Raw genomic sequence first — 19,321 nt, 5'->3', positions numbered from 1 at the left:
AGTAAATATACACATGTAAAGTATGTTCTCCTGTATTGTGCAAGTTTCTGCAGGGTGTTTCCTCCTAATGTTAGTGCATGTGGCTGAAACAGTGTCACCATAGTCACATATGTAGCTAGTCAACTATTTCTATTGGACTGCACTGGTTTAGGATATATTGGATTTAAAAGCAGATTGCACAAGGGCAATTAGGGTTGGGTGACAAATTCTGGCATCGCTAGTGACGCCACAAGCCCGTAAAAACCACAGGAGTTGGCATGTGTGTACACTTGGGCCTGTTCAGTGACATTCCTGGTAGGATCCACACTCAACTGAACAAACATGATTTTGATGTAGTGATTATACTGGAATGAGATCAAGCCTGAAAAATGAATCAGAACCTTTAACTGTCTATTCCTTCCAGATAATCTTATGTATTTGGTTCAGTTGAACATTGTTTGGAGGGATGCAGAAATTATTATAAATCGGTCCCACAATGGCTCAGTGATCTTATTTAGTGAACAATTGAGACCTATTGACCAAAAAAGTTCCAAGTTTAATACCCAGTATATTGAGCATGTTAACCTGGCAATAGTATTGACAGAGGAGCTGGCTTCAGTACCCCTGGTGAGGAATATCAGTTAAAATTTTCACTCCTGATCGCTATTGACTCACAAATTGCCCCAAACAGGAAGGCCCCCCCCCCCCCCCACTCGCCCACACAGAAGCCGCGTGGAGTTCCTGGGAGGCCTCTGCATATGGTGGAGGCCCCCCCACCCCCGCTCCCTGCCCCCCCCCCCCCTCCCCACTGGTAAAATGCCAGTGGTGGGCAGTGGGATGAAGCCCTTAAGTGGCCTCTGGGTGTCATCCTCGGCCTTACCCGCCTCGATTAAGTTAAATGGCATCGGGAAGGCGACAGGCACTCCACCCCTTCCCCCGCCTTCCCTCGCAATTCTAAGGACTCTCCTGCCTCCCTGTCTGTCCCTAGAGAGCTGATAAAATTCAGCTTCACATGTATAGTGCCCAGCATTCATAATCACATGCTACGCTTGAAGTAAATACAACAGAGGCATTCAAGTGCTGGGGGCAATGCAGAGAAGAACCAGGAGGCTGATCCCCACTCTCAGGACTGTGTGTTATGAGGAAAGACTGGAGAAACTTGGGCTTTTCAGTCTAGAAAAAGAAGGTGACTGAGAGGTATAAAAGGTATATGATTGTCAAAGGTAGACAAAAAGTTAACTTGGAATATTACTTTGAATTAAACTGTGGTAGCAGAACTTGGGGGCATAGGTTGAAACTGGTAAAATATCATGTTAGGTCTGGCATCATGAAATTCTTTTTCATAACAAGAGTAATCAACTCACAGAATAAATTTCTTCCAAATAGAATAGTGGAGCCACAAACCCTGAAATCATTCTAAGAAATAATTGGAAGCTACAATAGGAAAATTAGGATCCTTCGAGATGGATGAAAGAAGATAGGCAAAAGGGTTTTCCTCATCCATAAGCATCATGGGACCGTTGTAAAGAACTTGGAGAAGTTTCAACATGAAAGGCATCATATAAATGCGCAACTACACAAGTAGGTTCAGTGCTGTATGTGAGGTGGAAAACCTATCTAAAGTTCACGTGAACAAAAAAGATCCCATGGCACTATTTGAAGAGATGGCTCTTTATCCCTCAACCAATACCACCAAAATTGTTTAATTAATCATTATCTCATTGCTGTCTGGGAACTTGCTGTGCGCATTTTTGGCTGCTGTATTTGCTTACAAAGCAACAGTAACTACACTTCAAATATTAATTAATTGGCTGTGGAACAGTTTTGAATGTCCTGAGGGTCTGCAAGACATTATATAAATACAAGTCTTTGTTTCTTTTATACTGAATTTCTGAACTCAGGTTACATTGCAGAAAAACAAAAACAGGCACAATGCCATACCATCTTAAAACTTATCTGAAATCCATACTTCAGAGTTCAAATCTGGCCTAGACTTAGGTTTTCAAACATCTTGTTAGTGTCACATACACAGATACTGTGTGATACTTTTAGCATGCATCCTTGTTCTGTTTAATAAGCAAGCCTATCACTGTAAATCAGAAACAAACTCCATCATCAAAGAAGGATCACTGACCCGAAACGTTAACTCTGCTTCTCTTTCCACAGATGCTGCCAGACCTGCTGAGTGGTTCCAGCATTTTTTGTTTTTATTCCATCATCCTTGGTGTTTTCAATATGTTGACCACAGGCACACATCCAATAAGTTGGTGGTTGATGGTCGGCACAGACTCGGTGGGGCCGAAGGGCCTGTTTCAGTGCTGTATCTCTAAAACTAAAGTTACTCTAATTGTGCCAAAGCTTGGCTAACCCAAATTAAACTATTTTTAGCAGCTTTGTGTGGACAAAAATATTATATTAACAGACCAATGAATAATGCATCCTCAAGATAAATGATCACAAGAATGGTATTGTCTGAATCAAGAAGCATAACCCTAGTGATGACGTCAGTTGACCAAAAGACAATCATGGCTTCAGAGCTCAGAACAGGAAACAATGTTTCATGGACTATGGAGTTCAGATTGACATGGCACACCCTGAAATCCTGCCACTGATGAATAATTGTCCATTCAAATTTAAAATTTTATATATACTATACAAGATATATTTAGGTAATACAGCTAAAAGAAACACATAAAAGACTTTGAGTTTGAAGCACATGCCGCTTAAAGAAGACTAATGCCTTCCCAGAATCCCTACATCTTGAGAGTGGTAACCCTCATTCGATATCAGTGCAATATTTGATAAAACAGCACCACTCCATTACTGAACAGAGTTACTGCAGAATATTACAATCTTGCTAAGTCTTGGTATGGCAGACTCACAAGATGTCCACATATGCAGGAGTCTAATACCAGGACAGTCATGGTGGCAGTTCCGGTTTAAGGATACTGATCCATAATGCATTCTGAAACAGATGGCACTTCATTAATATGGTGCTTTTATTGAGACACTAAATACCTGAACCACACTGGAAGCAAATTTATTTTGTCCTTAACACCCAACCAGCAAATAGCTGGGGTACAGAGCCTAACAGAGCCCTTTCCTATCCTGAGTGGTGTGAAACAGGGCTGTGTTCTCGCACCCACACTTTTTGGGATTTTCTTCTCCCTGCTGCTTTCACATGCGTTCAAATCCTCTGAAGAAGGAATTTTCCTCCACAGAAGATCAGGGGGCAGGTTGTTCAACCTTGCCCGTCTAAGAGCGAAGTCCAAAGTACGGAAAGTCCTCATCAGAGAACTCCTCTTTGCTGACGATGCTGCTTTAACATCTCACACTGAAGAATGCCTGCAGAGTCTCATCGACAGGTTTGCGTCTGCCTGCAATGAATTTGGCCTAACCATCAGCCTCAAGAAAACGAACATCATGGGGCAGGATGTCAGAAATGCTCCATCCATCAATATTGGCGACCACGCTCTGGAAGTGGTTCAAGAGTTCACCTACCTAGGCTCAACTATCACCAGTAACCTGTCTCTAGATGCAGAAATCAACAAGCGCATGGGTAAGGCTTCCACTGCTATGTTCAGACTGGCCAAGAGAGTGTGGGAAAATGGCGCACTGACACGGAACACAAAAGTCCGAGTGTATCAGGCCTGTGTCCTCAGTACCTTGCTCTACGGCAGCGAGGCCTGGACAACGTATGCCAGCCAAGAGCGACGTCTCAATTCATTCCATCTTCGCTGCCTTCGGAGAATACTTGGCATCAGGTGGCAGGACTATATCTCCAACACAGAAGTCCTTGAAGCGGCCAACATCCCCAGCTTATACACACTACTGAGTCAGCGGCGCTTGAGATGGCTTGGCCATGTGAGCCGCATGGAAGATGGCAGGATCCCCAAAGACACATTGTACAGCGAGCTCGCCACTGGTATCAGACCTACCGGCCGTCCATGTCTCCGTTATAAAGACGTCTGCAAACGCGACATGAAATCGTGTGACATTGATCACAAGTCGTGGGAGTCAGTTGCCAGCATTCGCCAGAGCTGGCGGGCAGCCATAAAGACAGGGCTAAATTGTGGCGAGTCGAAGAGACTTAGTAGTTGGCAGGAAAAAAGACAGAGGCGCAAGGGGAGAGCCAACTGTGCAACAGCCCCAACAAACAAATTTCTCTGCAGCACCTGTGGAAGAGCCTGTCACTCCAGAATTGGCCTTTATAGCCTAACTTACTTACAGAGGCAATATGGCTATATATACACACTCAGGTACATGACTCTATGACATCCTAATTATCTTAAAGCATTAAACTTTAAGCATTCTCACGACAATCATCTTTTTATAACGATTCTGTTCAGTTTCTTGATCATCAACCAAAGCATGGCTCCAAAGTGGCAATTTCCATTCATTAAGAGATCTTTCAGCAATAAATACCTCATAAAATCATAGAATAGTACACCATAGAAGGAGGCCATTCAGCCCATTGGGTTGGTGCCAGCTTTTCAAAGAACTGTTCAGTTAGTCCCACTGCCCTGCTTTTTACCACATCCCTTCAGTTTTTTTTTCTTCAAGTATTTATCCAATTCCCTTTTGAAAGCTCCTATTGAATCTGTCTCCACCACCCTTTACAGGCAGTGCATTCCAAATCCTAACCAATCATTGTGTAAAATAGTTTTTCCTCCTGCTGTCTTTGGTTCTTTTGCCAATTACCTTAAATCTGTGCCCTCTGGTTACTGACCCTTCAGCCATTGGAAAGCTTTATTTACTCCATTTAACCCCTTCATGATTTTAAACACTTCGGTCACATCTCCTCAGCCTTCACTGTGCCAAGAAGAAAAACTGCATCTTCTCCAATCTATCCATGTAACTGTAATCTCCCATTCCTGGATGCATTTTAGTATAACTCTTCTGTACCCTCTCCAAAGCTTCCATTTGCTTCCAAACGCGTGGCGCCCAGAATTGGACACAAGGCTCCAACTGGGGCTGAAATAGTGTTCCATATAGGTTTAACATAACTTCCTGGCTTTTGTACTCGATGCCTCGATTTATAAAGCCCTGGATACCATATGCCTTATTAACTGCTTTACTAACCTGTCCTTCCATCTTCAAAGATTTGTGCACAAACATACCCAGGTCTTCCTATTCTTGCACCCCCTTTAAAATTATACCATTTAGCTTGCATTGTCTCTTCTCATTCTTCCTACCAAAATGTATCACCTCACACATTTCTGTGTTGAATATCATCTGCCATGTGTTTGTCCATTCCATCAGCCAGTCGATGCTCTCTTGAAGTTTACTATTATCTTCTTCATTGCTTACTACACTTCCAACTTTGGTATCATCTGTAAATTTTGAAATTGTGCTCTGTACTGCCAAGCCCCAAATCATTAAAGTATATCAAAAACAGCAGTGGTCCTAGTACTGAACCCTGGGGAGCTCCATTGTGTAGCTCCCTCCAGTCCAAAAAACAGCCAGTCACCAAAACTCTGTTTTCTATCCCTTACCCAATTTTGTATCCATGCTGCTACTGTCCCTTTTATTCCACGGGCTTTTCGATTTTAATAAACACAGAAATTACTAATTCCCCAGATATGCCAAGATATTGTTTACAGTTTGTCAAGTAAACCTAATTTCTCTTTTACAGAAATAGAATCAACTTTCCATAGGATTAGGCTCCCCCTGACAACTCAGGGAATTTATCGAGTAAATTTATCAACTGAGCAATACAGATTGATCTCTGGTTCAATCCCTGACCTGTGCTAAATTGGCTGATTGACCATAGGCAGGGTTGTCCCCAGCAGCCCTGGGTTCGGGGAGGGGGAAAGTTAGCAGGGGCTCCTGCCTCTGATCCTTGTTGGAAGTATGCAAGTCAGATCTTGGAGTGAAGCTAGCATTGGGTTTTCTTGGGACAGAGATTCTTTTTACAGATCCAGATAATCTTGCAGGCTAATACCCTAATGGGTAGGGTGATTTTAGCTGGACAAACAAGTGAGCAAGTGTCCTTTCAAAAAAAAAAAAATCTGGCAAGGTGTGTGGTTGCAGCTGGTTAAACTCTAGCAACCCACTTCCCGCACCTCTACCCTCACCCTTTTCCCTCCCTCCCAGAATCGCGACAGGGTTCCCCTTGTCCTCACTTTCCACCCCATCAGCCTCCACATCCAAAGGATCATCCTCTGCCATTTTCGCCACTACCAAACGCATCTTCCCCTCCCTTCCCCTGTCAGCATTCCGAAGGGATCGTTCCCTCCGTGACACACTGGTCCACTCCTCCATTACCCCCACCACCTCATCCCCTTCCCCTGCTATCGCAGGAGGTGTAATACCTGCCCATTTACCTCCTCTCTTCTCACTAGCCCAGGCACCAAACACTCCTTTCAGGTGAAGCAGCGATTTACTTGTACTTCTTTCAATGTAGTATACTGTATTCGCTGCTCACAATGTGGTCTCCTCTACATTGGGGAGATCAAACGCAGACTGGGTGACCGCTTTGTGGAACACCTCCACTCAGTCCGCAAGCAGGACCCTGAGCTTCTGGTTGCTTTCCATTTCAACACTCCCCCCTGCTCTCATGCTCACATCTCTGTATTGGGATTGCTGCACTGTTCCAGTGAACATCAACGCAAGCTCGAGGAACAGCATCTCATTTACCGACTAGGCACACTACAGCCTGCCGGACTGAACATTGAGTTCAATAATTTCAGAGCATGACTGGTCTCCCATTTTAATTTTATTTTTAGTTATTTTTTTCTTTTTCCTTTTAAAAATTTTTTTTGTGTTTATTTCATTTTATTTCATCTTCGTTTGTTCAGTTTGCTTATCCACTGTTTTTTTTCATGTCTGCACTTGCAGCTGTTCAATTTTCTTGACCTTTAACACCCTATCTGTACTATTGCTTTGTCTTTCAACACACCATTAACATATTGTTTGCCTTTGCTCCACGACCTTCTGGTCAGCTATTCTGTGATCTTGTCCTATCTACACCTTCTCCTTTGTTATCTCTTGCCCCACCCCCGCTTTACTTGCTTATAACCTTTTACATTTCTAATATTTACTAGTTCTGAAGAAGGGTCACTGACCTGAAACGTTAACTCTGCTTCTCTCTCCACAGATGCTGCCAGACCTGCTGAGTATTTCCAGCATTTGTTGTTTTTATTTCAGATTTCCAGCATCTGCAGTATTTTGCTTTTAATTTAGTAACCCAGAGACCCAGGTATTGCTCTGGGGACATGGGTTCCAAACCCACCATAGGAAGGTAAAATAAACAGTAGAATTTGAATTCAATTAATAAATCTGGAATTAAAACCTAGTCTAATGATGGCCATGAAACCATTGTTGATTGTTGTTAAAAACCCATCTGGTTCACTAATGTCCTTTAGGGAAGTAAATCTGCTGTCCTTACCTGGTCTGGCCTACATATGATTCCAGACCCACAGCAATATGGTTGACTCTTACATGCCCTCTGAAATGGCCTAGCAAGCCACTCAGTTGTATATAACCACTACAAAGTCAATAAAGAATGAAACTGGATAGACCACCCAGCATTGACCTAGGCACCAGAAACAACAATGGCAAACCCAGCCCTGTTGACCCTGCAAAATTCTCCTTACTAATATCTAGGGGCTTGTGCCAAAGTTGGGAGAGCTGTCCCACAGCCTAATCAAGCAACAACTTGACATAGTCATACTCACAGAATCATACCTTGCAGACAATGTCCCATACATCACAATCACCTTCCCTGGGTATGTGCTGTCCCACCGGCAGGACAGATCATCCAGAGTTGCTGGCACAGTTGTGGCCAGGAAGGAGTTGCCCCGAGAGCCTCACCATTGACTCCAGACCCCATGAAGTCTCATGGCATCAGGCCAAACATGGGAAAGGAAACCTCCTGCTGATTATCACCTACTGCCCCGCCTCAGCTGCTGAATCAATACTCCTCCATGTTGAACACCACTTGGAGGAAGCACTGAAGGTGGCAAGTGTGCAGAATGTACTCTGGGTGGGGAACTTCAAAGTCCATCAATAACAATGGCTTGGTCGCACCACTACTGACCAAGCTGGCTGAGTCCGAAAGGACATAGCTGCTAGACTGGGTCTGTGGCAAGTGCTGAGGGAAAAACATGCTTGACTTCATCCTCACCAATCTGCCTGTGGCAGATGCATCTGTCCGTAACAGTATTGGTAGGAGTGACCACTGCACAGTCCTTGTGGAGATAAAGTCCCACCTTCACATTGAGGATACCCTCCATTGTGTTGTGTGACACTACCACCGTGCTACATGGGATAGATTTCAAACAGATCTAGCAATGCAAAACTGGGCATCCATGATGCGCTGTGGGCCATCAGCAGCAGCAGAATTATATTCAACCATAATCTGTAACCTCAAGGCCCGGCATATCCCCCACGCTACCATTACTATCAAGCCAGGAGACCAACCCTGGTTCAAAGAAGAGTGCAGGAGGACATGCCAAGAGCAGCACCAGGTATACCTCAAAATGAGGTGTCAACCTGGTGAAGCTACAAGCCAGGACTACTTGCGTGTCAAACTGCGTAAGCAGCATACGATAGACAGAGCTAAGCGATCCCATAAACGACGGACCAGATCTAAACTCCGCAGTCCTGCCACACCCAGCCGTGAATGGTGGTGAACAATTAAACAACTAACTGGAGGAGGTAGCTCCACAAATAGCCCCATCCTCAATGATGGGGGATCCCAGCACATCCGTGCAAAAGATAAGGCTGAAGCATTTACAACAATCTTCAGCCAGAAGTGCCGAGTTGATGATCCATCTCAGCCTCTTCCTGAAGTCCCCAGCATCACAGGTGCCAGTCTTCAGCCAATTCGATTCACTCCCCTTGATATCAAGAAACGACTGAAGGCACTGGATACTGTAAAGGCTATGGGCCCTGACAACATTCCGACAATAGTACTGAAGACCTGTGCTCCAGAACTTGCCGCACCTCTAGCCAAGCTGTTTCAGTACAGCTACAACACTGGCATCTACCTGGCAATGCGGAACATTTCCCAGGTATGTCCTGTACACAAAAAGCAGGACAAGTCCAACCTGGCCAATTATTGCCCCATCAGTCTACTCTCAATCATCAGTAAAGTGTCGTCGACAGTGCTATCAAGCGGCACTTGGTTAGCAACAACCTGCTCAGTTTGGGTTCTGCCATGGCCACTCAGCTCCTGATCTCATTGAGCCTTGGTTCAAACATGGATAAAAGAGCTGAACTCAAGAGGTGAGGCAGCATTTGACCGAGTATGGCAGTAAGGAGCCCTAGCGAAACTGAAGTCAATGGGAATCAGGGGGAAAACTCTCCACTGGTTGTAGTCATACCTAGCGCAAAAGAAGATGGTTGTGGTTGTAGGAGGTCAATCGTCTCAGCTCCAGGACATCACTGCAGGAGTTCCTCAGGGTAGTGTCCTAGGCCCAACCATCTTCAGCTGCTTCATCAATGACCTTCCTTCAATCATAAGGTCAGAAGTGGAGATATTCGCTGATGATTGCACAATGTTCAGCACCATTCGCGACTCCTCAGATATTGAAGCAGTCCATGTAGAAATGCAGCAAAACCTGGATAATATCCAAGCTTGGGCTGATGTGGAAAGTAATATTTGCACCACACAAGTGCCAGGCAATGGCCATCTCAAACAAGAGAGAATCTAACCATTTCCCCTTCATTCAATGGCATTACCATCGCTGAATCCCCCACTATCAACATCCTGGGGGTTCCAATTGACCAGAAACTAAACTGGAGTAGCCATATAAATACCGTGGCTACAAGAGCAGGTCAAAGGCTAGGAATCCTGCGGCGAGTGACTCACCTCCTGACTCCCCAAAGCCTGTCCACCATCTACAAGGCACAAGTCAGGAGTGTGATGGAATACTCCCCACTTACCTGGATGGGTGCAGCTCCAACAATGCTCAAGAAGCTCGCCACCATCCAGGACAAAACAGCCCGGTTGATTGGCACCCCATCCACTAACATTCACTTCCTCCACCACCGACGCACAGCGGCAGCAGTGTGTACCATCTACAAGATGCACTGCAGCAATGCACCAAGGCTCCTTAGCCAGCACCTTCCAAACCCTTAACCTCTACCACCTAGAAGGACAAAGACAGCAAATGCTTGGGAACGCCACCTCCTGCAATTTTCCCTCCAAGTCACACACCATCCTGACTTGGAACTATACCGCCGTTCCTTCACTGTTGCTGGGTCAAAATACTGGAACTCCCTTCCTAACAGCACTGTGGGTGTCCCTACCCCACATAGACTGCATCGGTTCACGAAGGCAACTCACCACCACCTTCTCAAGGGCAATTAGGGATGGGCAATAAATGCTGGCTTGGCCAGCGACGTCCACATCCCATGAATGAATTTTTTTTTAAAACTTTGCTGATTTAGTTTCGCACAACCAAGAAGGTTTCAGCTCCCCAAGTTAAGAAATAGAAAAATTAGCCAATGAACAATGTACCAGTATGGACAGTGGGCATGAACAGAACTGGCAGAATTGTGCGCACTGCACCCTTTTCCCATCCTTGTGAACACTCACTGTATAGGCAAACGTGAATAATTGCCACTTGGGTCACGAACTGCAGGGTTGCCAAGGGGCTGTGGAACCCTACCCAAGCAGAAGTCAATGCCTTTGTAGCATGTGGTGGGCAGGTGATAAAGGGCAAAAAACTCACCAAAAAAAAGCAAAGTGTTGGGTTTGCGATATTTGCTGTACATGTTTTTACTCCCTGTGGTTTGTTTGGTGGAGTTGTCGAAAATAGTTCTCCATTCTTGATAGACATATGCTGTAATGTTTCGTATCAATACAAGTTTCTCAATTGATACTAATTTTTAAAACCAAATTGTTCCGTTTGACTCTTTTTGGTTGTGCATGTTTAACGCCCTTATTTACAATGTGGAAGTGAAAGAAACTACTGATTCCACCCTTGGTACAGAAGTAAGCCTTTTGAATGTGCATCAGTTCCATCTTGCTGTTTATCATTTGGAAGCAGGATAGTAGAGAAAGATCATGAATTAACTGAGTGAATACTGTAATGTAAAACTGTGGTATGTGCAATGGTGATGTACAAGAATACTGTGATTGTCTTAGATTGTGGAATTCCCTTTTAAAAAAATTCTAGCCCAAATCTACAAACAAGCAGAGAAATGTCAATCTCTGCTACTGCCTGTTAAAGGTCAGGTATGTGCACATTTCCCAGATCTCGACAATGAGAACAGGGTTGGGAAATAGCCCAACAGATGGGGATTTACATAAAAACAGAAAGTGCTGGAAAAACTCAGCAGGTCTGGCAGCATCTGTGGAGAGAGAAGCAGAGTTAACGTTTCAGGTCAATGACCCTTGTTCTGACTGAATTCAGGGGACTGCCACAAAGCCAAGACTAGGCTTGGGGTTTTTTGGTGAAAATTAGTTCTGCCCCAAGCCGTTGTCCACAGGCTGACTCAAGGCATTTTGAGTGGAAAAAAAAAATCACTCAGATACCTGCATTTAGCATTTGCTAAGAGTGGGTTTGACTCTTTTCAGGTCATACAATGCTCAATGGAGAAAAGTACCTATTCACTGCCCCTGCTTTGAACATAAAAAGCACAATGTGTGATTAAAACACACAATAATGTTCTTCAAGACAGTGTTAGTTAATTGGCCAATTAAGAGCCTCCTCCCACCGCCGCAGGCGGTGACATGATATCTTGTCATGTCATTTCTATGTAAATAACTCCCATAGCCAGAAGGCATCTGCTGTTTACTTAGTTTAAGGCATGTGACATCCAGTAAGGGTGTGTTTTAAACAAAGTTTCCCAAAAGTCCTTCCAGTGACTTTTTTTTCAAAAAAGTCCAACATCTATGGAATTTCTTCAGTCTCAAATGAATCCATTTCCACAATTTTAAAACACAAGTCCTCACAGAAATATTTTAAAAATGGAAGTACTTTCATAAGACCCCTCATGACGTTGAACACCTTTATTTTCTTTTTCTAAGGAGAACAACCCCAGCTTCTCTAACCTCTCCTCATAACTGAAGTCTCCCCTCCCTGGAACCATTTCCGTAAACCTTTTCTGCACCCTCTCAAAAACCTTCACATCCTTCCGAAAGGGTGGTGTCCAGAGTTGGACACAATACTCCAGTTGAGGCTGAACAAGTGCTTTTTAAGGTTCATCATAACTTCCTTGCTTTTGTACTTTATGCCCTCTAATTATAAAGCTCAGTATCCCATATGCCTTTTTAACCTTTTTTCCTCAATCTGCCCTGCCATCTTCAATAATTTATGCACATATACCCCCAGGTCCCTCTGCTCCTGCATCCCCTTTAGAATTGTATCCTTTAGATTTTATTGCCTCTCTTCGTTCTTCCTACCAAAATGTATCACTTCACACTTCTCTGCATGAAATTTCATTTTGCCACATGTCTGTCCATTTCACCAGCCTGACTATGTTCTCTTGAAGTCTATCACTATCTTCCTCATAGTTCACAATCCTTCCAAGTTTTGTGTCATCTGCAAATTCTGAAAATATGTCCCATACATCAAGTCTAGGTCATTAATATATATCCAAAAAAGCAATGATCCTAATACCAACTCCTGGGGAACCGTACTGTATACTTGCCTCTAGTCTGAAAATCAAACGTTCACCACTATTCTGTTTTCTGTCCCTCAGCCAACTTTGTATTTATGTTGCCACTGACCCTTTTATTCCATGGGCTTCAACTTTGCTGACAAGCCTGTTATGTGGCACTTTATCAAATGCCTTTTGGAAGTCCATGTACACCACATCAACTGCAGTACTCTCATCAATCCTCTCTGTTACCTCCTCAAAAAACTCAATCATGTTAGTTAACCATGGTTTTCCTTTAATAAATCCATGTTAGCTTTCCTTAATTAATCCATACTTGTCCAAGTGACTGTTAATTTTGTCATATTATCATTTCCAGAAGTTTTCCTACCATGGAAGTCAACCTGATTGGTATGTAGTTTCTGGGTTTATCCTTGCATCTTTTTTTTGAACAAGAGTGTAACATTTGCAATTCTGCAGTCTTCTGGCACCATCCTTATATTTAAGGAGGATTGGAAGATTATGGCAATTTCCACCCTTACTTCCCTCAGCGTCCTTGAATGCATCTGCTTTCCAATATTTCCTCTTTATCAATTGTTAACCCATTCAGTATCTCAATTATCTCCTCTTTCAACATGACTTTGGCAGCATCTTCCTCCTTGGTAAAGACAGAGGCAATGCAATCATTTAGTACCTTAGCCGTGCCCTCTGCCTCCATGCATTAGTCCCCTTTTTGGTCATTAATCAGCCCCAACCCTCCTTTTATTACCTTTTGCTATTTATATGCCTATAGATGACTTTTGGATTCCTTTTTATGTTAGCTGCCAGTCTCTGCTCATACTTCCTCTTTGCCTCATTTCCTTTTCACCTCCCTTCTCAATTTATTGCATTCAGCCTCGTTCTCATTTTTATTATCAACCTGACATCTATCATACACCCCTTTTTTCTTGTTCATCTTACTCCCTATCTCTTTTGTCATCCAGGAAGCTCTGGCTTTGGTCACCCTGACTTTCCCCCTCATAGGAATGTATCTCAACTGTACCTGAACCATCTCCCCTTTAAAGGCAGCCCATTGTCCTTTGACTGTTTCGCCTGCCAATCTTGGATTCCAATATACCCTGGACGTTCTCTTTGAACTGAAATTGACCCTCCTCTGATTAAGAATTTTTACTCTAGATTGCACCTTGTCCTTTTCCATAAATAACCTAAACCTTGTGATACTATGATCACTGTTCCCTAAATGTTGCCTTACTGACACTTGATCCATTTGACTTACCTCATTTCCCAGAACCAGATCCAGCAATGTATCCTCCACATTGGGCTGGAAACATACAGATCAATAAAATTCTCCTGAATGCACTTCAGAAATTCTTTCCCCTCTCTGCCCTTTATACTCCTCCTTGTCCCACATTATCACTACTCTATAGTTTTTGCACATCTCTGTAATTTCCTTGCAAATTTACTCCTCTATGTCTTTCCCACTAGTTGGTAGCCTTTAGAATACTTCCAATAGTGCAATGGCACCTCAAATATTTCTTAACTCTAACCATATAGATGCTGTCCTTGACCTTCCAGAACATTCTTTGTCTCCAGCACTGTAATATTCTCCATAATCAATACTGCCACCCTTCCTCCTTTCTTTCCTTCCCAATCTTTCCTGAACACCTTGATTCCAGGGACGTTTAGTGTTCCGTTGTGGCCTTTTTTGAGCTAGGTCTCTGTTATCACCGCAACGTCATATTCCCATGTGGTTATTTGCGTCTGCAGTTCACCAGTCTTGTTTATCACGCTTCATGTATTTACAAAATGCAGTGAAACCTAACTTAGAACATATTGTATTTCTTGTTTATTTGGTCCCACCATACTATTTCTTACTCTAGTGCTATCTGCCTCTCCCAATCCATCATGCATCTGTTTCTCCTTTCTAATGCTACATTTTGGTGCCCATCCACCTGCCAAATTAGTTTAAACTGTTCCCAACACCACTAGCAAACTGCCCCACGAGGACATTGGTCCCAGTTCTGTTGAGGTGAAACCTGTTCGGACTTTCAAGGTCCCACTGACACCCAAAACCAGTCCCAATGTCCCAGAAATCTAAAGCCCTCCCTTCTGCACCATTTCTCCAGCCACACATTCATCGGTTTTATCCTTCTGTTTCAATACTCACCAGCGTGTGGCATTGGGAGTAATCCAAAGATTACTATTTTTGAGGTCCTGCCTGCTTGACTCTTTCCTAGCTCTGTAAAATCAGCCTGCAGGACCTCGTCCTTCTTTCTACCCATGTCATTGGTTCCAACATAAACCATGATTTCTGGCTGTTCATCCTGCACTCCCCCCCCCCCTCCCCCCACCCCACCCCCACTTCCCCCAAAGTGCTCTGCAGACATTCAATGACATCCATGACCCGAGCACTAGGGAGGCAATATACCAGCCTGGATTCACGTCTGCCACCGCAGAAACGCCTGTCTGTTCCCCTAACAATAGAATCCTCCTCCTGCCTCCCACACAGCTGAACCCCCCATGGTGCTGTGGACCTGGCTCTGGCTGCACTGCAAGAACTAAAGAACAGCAAAGAATGACTAAACAATTGATAAGGAAGGAAAAAAGAGAGTATGAGAGAAAGCTAGTTAGAAATATAAAAATAGATAGTAAGAGTTTCCATAGATATTAAAAAAGAGTTGACTAAGTGAGCATTGGTTCTTTGGAAGTAAGTCTGGGGAATTAATAAGGGAAAATAAGGAAATGGCAGATGAATTCAGCAGGTATTTTGCATTGGTCTTCACTATAGAGGATACAAATAACATCCCAGAAATAGCTGTAAATCAGGAAATGGAAGGGAGGGAGAACCTCAAGAAAATTACAATCACCAGGGAAGTGGTACTAAGCAAATTGTTGGAGCTGCGGGCTGACAAGTCCCCGGGTCCTGATGTACTTCATCCTAGGGTCTTAAAAGAAGTGGCTAGTGATATAGTTTATACTTTGGTTTTAATTTTCCAAAATTCCCTAGATTCGGGGAAGGTTCCATTAAATTGAAAAATAGCCAATGTAACTCCTTTATTCAAAAAGGGAGGGAGACAGAAAGCAGGAAACTACAGGCCAGTTAACTTAATATCTTTTGTAGGGAAAATGTTAGAAGCTATTATTAAAGATGTTATAACAGGGCACTTAGAAAAATTCAAGGTAATCAGGCAGAGTCAACATGGTTTTGTGAACGGGAAATCATGTTTAACCAATTTATTAGAGTTCTTTGAAGAAGTAACATGTGCTGTGGATAAAGGGGAATGAGTGGATCTACTGTACTTAGATTTCCAGAAGCCATTTGATAAGGTGTCACATCAAAGATTATTGTGGAAAATAAAAGCGCATGGTATAGGAGGTAACATATTGGCATGGATAGAAGATTGGCTAGCTAACAGGAAACAGAGAGTAGGCATAAAAGGCTCATTTTCTGGTTGGCGAGACGTAATGAGTGGTATACCGCAGGGATCAGTACTGGGGCCTCAACTTTTAACAATTTATAAGGAAGGAACCAAAGGTATTGTTGCTAAATTTGCTGATAACAAAGATAGGTAGGAAAATAAGTTGTGAAGAGGACATAAGGAGGCTGCAAAGGGATATAGATTGGTTAAGTGAGTGGGCAAAGATCTGGCAAATGAAGTATAATGCGGAAAAATGTGAAATTGTCTATTTTGGCAGGAAGAATGAAAAAGCGTATTATCTAAATGGTGAGAGATTGCAGATTGCTCTAAGTGTCTTCATGCATGAATCACAAAAGGTTATTATTGCAGGTTATAGAGAGAGAGAGAGAGAGAGAGCACTGAAACAGACCCTTTAGCCCACTGAGTCTGTGCTGACCAACAACCACCCATTTATACTAATCTTACATTAACCCCATATTCCGTACCACATCCCCACCATTCTCCTACCACCTACCTACACTAGGGACAATTTACCTATCAACCTGCAAGTCTTTGGCTGTGGGAGGAAACCAGAGCACCCAGTGGAAACCCATGCAGTTACAGGGAGAATTAGCAAAGCTCCGTACAGACAGTGTCCAGAACTGAACCTGGGTTGCTGGAGCTGAGGCCATGGTAATAACCACTGCACCACTGTGCTGCTCAGGTTCAGTGAGTAATTAGGAAAGCTACTAGAATGTTATCATTTATTGCAAGGAGAATTGAATACAAAAGTAGGGAGGTTATGCTTCAGTTATACAGGGCATTGGTGAGACCTCATCTGGAGTACTGTGTACAGTATTGATCTTATTTCAGGAAGGATGTAAATGCATTGGAAGCAGTTCAAAGAAGGTTTACTAGACTAATACCTGGAATGGGCAGGTTGTCTTATGAGGAAAGGTTGGACAGGCTAGGCTTGTATCTGCTGGAGTTTAGAAGAGTAAGAGGTGACTTGATTGTAACATATAAGATCCTGAGGGGTCATGACAGGGTGGATGTGGAAAGGATGTTTCCACTTGTGAGAGTATCTAGAACTATGGGTCACTATTTAAAAATAAAGGATTGCAGAAGCAGAGTCATTAAATATTTTTAAGGCAGAGGTAGATAGATTTTTGATAAGCAAGGAGGTGAAAAGTTATCAGAGGTAGGCATGATTGTGGAGTTGAGTTTACAATCAGATCAGCCATGATCTTATTTAATGGCGAAGCAGGCTCGAGGGGACACGTGACCTACTCCTGCTCTTAATTCGTATGTTTCCCAGAGGAACCATCACTCTCACCAGTATTTATAACTGAATACTGGTTGGACAGTGAGATACACTCAAGGGACTCCTGCACTATCTGCCTGGTCCTCCTTGACAGTCTGGCAGTCACCCATTCCATTTCTTAAGCGGGATGACCAGATCCAGCAACATGCTATCCACATGACTCTCAGCCTCACGGATGTTGCTGAATCTCCGAAGCCTGAAGCTCGAACTGCCCCAGATGCCAACACTTCCTGCACATCTAGTTGTCCACAACACGAGGAGTGTGCTGGAGTTCTCACATGGATGCGCATTCCACGGGACTGAAGTGCCCTGCCATGCCACTATTCATTAGACTAACTAAAATTTAACAGAAATAAACTAAAGACTTATTAAAGAGTAATATTAAAAAAAAACTGAACAGTTTCTCACCAATGAGCACCTTTCCTTCTGCTGATATCATTTTAAAAAAAAAAAAACCTCGTTCCCACTCCCTCACGTTTCATTTGGGCTCCTGCTGCTCTTCCGCTCTGCCCCAGAACTCCTTCAGGCCCACTCTCCTTACCTCTGGGTTCTCTTAACATTTTTAAAAAAGGAAAGAAATGATTTTCTGTTTACTCACCCTCAGAGCTCCAACTGCGTGCTCACTGTGACCTCAACATCGTCTTCACTCTTTCAGAACTCCGAGAATCCTTGGTTTTTTGTGCTCGACAGTTACTCTCTCAGTGCTTTTGGGTTGACTGGGGCTTTTCCCTCACTGTCACTCCTTTTAAAACTAGTTTATCTCCTCTCTTAGTGCTTCCCAGAACAAGAGATGGCAAATAAATGCAGCCTTGCCAGCATTGCCCATATCTTGTGAATATAAATAAAACCAAGGAAAAACTGAAGAGCTTCAAAACAATGTATTGTATATTCTTCAGCCATTTTAGCACACTGCCTCCAAATGTCAATCATACAACCATTCATGTCAGAAAAAACTATCAAGTAATTTCCGATACTTAAATATAGACTTCAAGTTACACGAATATTGATGCAGTTACAAAAGTACAGATGTCATGGCATTATATACTCACTGTCTGCAGTTTTCTCACAATTATAGTTGTAAACTTTCACAGGTCTTAACTTGAAGACTGAGAGGGCAGTACAAACTGTCAAGAATGGGGAAAGAACAAGACAGGCCTAATGGTTTCCTGAATGATGTAGTCACAGACTTTAAGCTTGTGAAGATAAGCAACTTACTTCTTCTTTCATCTATTCTGCAGATGGGCCTGCTCTTCCTCCCATTATCAACCATACAAGATATTTAATTGTGTATGTACGAATATTTACATGAAGAATTTTTCAATGAATTCACCTGAATCAGGACCTAAAGTTTTGTTTTTGCCCATGTGTTGCATTTTGTACCACAGATATCCATCGACCAACTTAAACATCCGCTCCCTCCACCACCAGCACACTGTGGGTGCAGTGTGTACCATCTACAAGATGCACTGCAGCAACTCGCCAAACCTCCTTTGACAGCACCTTTCAAACCTGCAGCCTCTCCCACCTAGAAGAACAAGGGCAGCAGATGTATGGGAACACCACCACCCTCCATGTCACACACCCTCCTGACTTGGAAATATATCGTCATTCCTTCACCATCGCTGGGTCAAAATCCTGGAACTCCCTCCCTAAGAGTTCTGTGGGTGTACCTACACCACATGGACTGCAGTAGTTAACAAGACTGCCACCTGCTCAAGGGCAATTAGGGATGGGCAATAAACATTGGCCTAGCCAGCAATGCCCACATCCTATGAATGAATAAAAAAGGTGGTATCAGTTTGACAATTATTAGGCTCTCCAACTAAAAGGAAATGGCACTTAAAATTAATTAACCTTTTTCAAGACAGTTTTGTCCTGTGTTAATTTATTTTATATTCGAGCATGGTTGATAAAGAATGCTTACCAATCATACAAACTCCAACTAACTGTGAATTTCCCAATTTCTGCATCCCAAATTGTTCCATGCTTTCGCCCTGGAAAAAGCCATTTGTGGTGCCAAATACATATCTGATAGACTTTAACATAGAAACTGCTAACATTGAGAGTC

General features: G+C 43.2%; 1 protein-coding gene across 1 annotated transcript in view; it reads right to left on the bottom strand.

Moving 5' to 3' along the window:
• LOC137347754 (glutamine synthetase-like) overlaps positions 1–18,379 on the bottom strand; it is a 68,089-nt gene extending 49,710 nt beyond the window's left edge. Inside the window, exon 1 of the mRNA XM_068012662.1 lies at positions 18,303–18,379. The gene's annotated coding sequence lies outside the window, so the exon portion shown is untranslated. The remainder of the gene's footprint in view (positions 1–18,302) is intronic.
• Positions 18,380–19,321: the final 942 nt, after the last annotated feature.

Source organism: Heterodontus francisci, chromosome 32 (assembly GCF_036365525.1).
Source record: "Heterodontus francisci isolate sHetFra1 chromosome 32, sHetFra1.hap1, whole genome shotgun sequence".
Classification (NCBI taxonomy): domain Eukaryota; kingdom Metazoa; phylum Chordata; class Chondrichthyes; order Heterodontiformes; family Heterodontidae; genus Heterodontus; species Heterodontus francisci.
Note: the sequence above shows the minus strand (reverse complement) of the source record. Positions and strands in the feature narration are given on the sequence as shown.